This window comes from Otolemur garnettii, unplaced genomic scaffold, assembly GCF_000181295.1.
Source record: "Otolemur garnettii isolate 467f Iridium unplaced genomic scaffold, OtoGar3 scaffold00168, whole genome shotgun sequence".
Lineage (NCBI taxonomy): Eukaryota > Metazoa > Chordata > Mammalia > Primates > Galagidae > Otolemur > Otolemur garnettii.
In genome coordinates, this window is record NW_003852563.1 from 3,867,040 (window position 1) to 3,869,983 (window position 2,944).

At 36.0% G+C, this 2,944-nt stretch overlaps 1 protein-coding gene across 1 annotated transcript in view; it reads right to left on the reverse strand.

Moving 5' to 3' along the window:
* LOC100962107 (potassium channel subfamily K member 2-like) overlaps positions 1–2,944 on the reverse strand; it is a 61,754-nt gene that overhangs the window by 42,759 nt on the left and 16,051 nt on the right. The gene's annotated exons all lie outside the window — the stretch shown is intronic.

Genomic DNA, 2,944 nt, shown 5'->3' on the forward strand with positions numbered 1-2,944 from the left:
AGCCGTCATTGTTGTTTTGGCGGGTCCGGGCTGGGGATTCGAACCCACCACCTTACGTGTACGTGGCTGGCGCCTTAGCCAGTTGAGCTATAGGTGCCGAGCCTGGGGCTGGGTTTGAAACCACCACCTCCAGTATATGGGGCCAGCACCCTATTCCTTTGAGCCACAGGCACCACCGTTTACTTTATTTTTATTAATAAAAGCTATGCTGCCTTTTCTGGAGGAATATACCTTATTTTCTACATTAGTACATTTTTCTTTTGTTGTAGTAATTTAACTGAATAAGGTGTTTCTCTTTGCTTCAAAAATTGAGAGGCTCTTTCAACAATATTTCAAATCTACTTTTCTTGTTTTACAAATGGAAATAAGACTTCAGCATGAAACCAGAGCTCACTTACTCTAAACCAAGCCTCTCATATGCTACAGAGTCAGAAAAACACAATGCCAAACAACGTAACTAAGGCTCTCGTATTCAAACCTAGATTTAGGGATTTCATGTTTTGGCATTCAAGAAGTCCATTTCTCTCTATGTACTTAGTCTTAAACCAGGAAAACTGCTGCTGAGAAAAACAGCAGTCTTGGGATCATAAAGAAACAAAAATCAATGTATTGTCTCATTCACTCACCTTTTACAAAGACAAAATAGTATTTAGGGGGAACACAACAGTTATGCCTAGAAATTACCTTTAAATCTCAATACAGAGCAATCATGAAAGTTAGTAGTGTTTACTGCCTGTCTCACAAAGGCATAAATATCAGTCACTAAATGCTTTCTTCCTTGTTATTTCCCCACATGCTTTTATAAAGCTTCTCTATATGCGTTCTGAACCCTACAAGTTAAATAACGTCTGGGTCTATCCCTTAGTTCTTAGGACTTCTGAACTTTGGGTCAAATCTCATTTAACTAATCAACAGACGACTATCTTCCCTTGTGTACTCACTGAGAGTAAATGGCTGAATCAAGGGGAATTGATTTTCCCCTTGCAGAATTTTGCTGCGTTATAACACAGGGCAACTACCAGGAAAAGAAGGTTCCCTATTACATTTAATTGTTGTCCCTGGATTTCACACATTCTGTCATATAGGAACAGGAAATTAGAGCAACTATTACCACTAAGTGCTAGACATTGTATCTACTTTACAGTATGTGTTCACTAAACACGTAAACAAACTAATGAATTGCTGAAGAATGGAATACATCTCTCTAGCAGCCACACAAACCACCTCTTGCTGATCAAAGCAATTTTTCTGACATGCCATTGTGGTGGTGTTGGTGGCAGTGACTATTCTCCAATAGATCTCACTCCTTTGGGGGTACTTTCCTTCTTATCTATAGAATTCCTGGCAAAGTTTTACTCAGTGATCAGCTCAATAATAACCATTTTACTAACTGGGCTCTGACACAGTTGCTTTAAAAACTCTTCAGCAATATCAGACATTGTTTTCTAGTGGGTCTTTACAGAAATGACTTAAAAAAAAAAAACTTGCCATAGTTTTTAAACAGAGATTTATGTTTTCATGAGAAAATTCTCTTTTAATTAAGCAAGCTCTAAGAACGCCAATGAATGAGTCATAGTTTTGGTTATACACGAAAGCAATAGTTTGGTTACTTAAAAAACTGCATTTCCCATAATGAGTTTTAAAACATAATTCCAGGGAAACTTTTTTAATATGAGCCCATACAAATATCTGTTTTCCAAGACAAAAAAAAAAAATGTGATGACAAATGATTACAGAACCATAAGAACTTATAAGAATGTTATACAGGCAAATGAATAAGAAGAATTTTACCTGGGAAAGTTCCAAATTATACTTTTTATATATAGTGAGACAAGGCATCAAGCGTGAAGCCAGATTAACCTAGTGTGTATTCAGTAACTACATGTGCGATAAAGATTTCATTCCTTAACCAAGTATGTTACATTTCCCTCACCAGAATTCCAAAAAGATGCATTTGGATGGCTAAATAAATCAATGTTCAGATGTTCTCATAATATCAACCATGAGGACTTCTAAGAACATCTGAATTTTTGCCTAGAATTTTTGGTCTTTATTAGAAAACTGGGTAGTGTGAGGACACTACTTTGTGAAACTATAAATTTGCACCTGGCTTTTTCACTCACTCCTATTGCTTCTCATAATCAATCTGGTTTATGAAAAGGAGCATTTGGAAGGCCTGCACTGCGCAGCTTCTAGTCAAGTTGGGAAAATGTGTCTTAGATTCCATAACCCCCTCTCACCCTAACAGCATATAGTAAAGAAGCCATCAGCTTTAAAAACATTTTTTTAATTGTGTTTTTAAGTAATTATTATTTGACTTTTCTCAAACTTTGAAGAGTCACCAACTAATTTTTTTATGAGTGTTGTCTTTTAAAGTCATGGACCTTTCTAAAAGAAGACAAGTTGTAAAAGCCCAAAGAAGTAAAGGACAATCTTTCACAGATTGCCATATAATATTAATTCTTGGATTTTAATGAAGAAAAGCTGATTTAGCTCCCAGTGGCCACCACAACTTAATGACTTATCACTCCAATCTTCTGGCCAAATAAAAAAATAAATACATACAATTATAAAAGTTAAGATACAGAACATAGTGAATCACCATGAAATTTCAAAAAACAATTTTGCCATGAACTTTAGCTACTTTGTACAAATTAGACTAATAAATCATGATAAGTGCTTGTAAAATCAAGTAACTGACACTTTGCTAAATAATTTCCTCTCTACCCTCTCACCTAAGAATTACTCTGCACTCACTACCCTTAGCAATAGGGGTCTGCTTATTCCCACGTCAAACAAAAGTATCAGACTGACTCTGTGACCTCCTGGGTCCCTTTTAACCCTAGAGCATTGAACCCTAAGAAAAAAATAAAGGGGCCATCAGGACAAAGCAGATACCAATCACGAAAGTAACTCTTAATAAGCTACCAAAACATATTCCTTA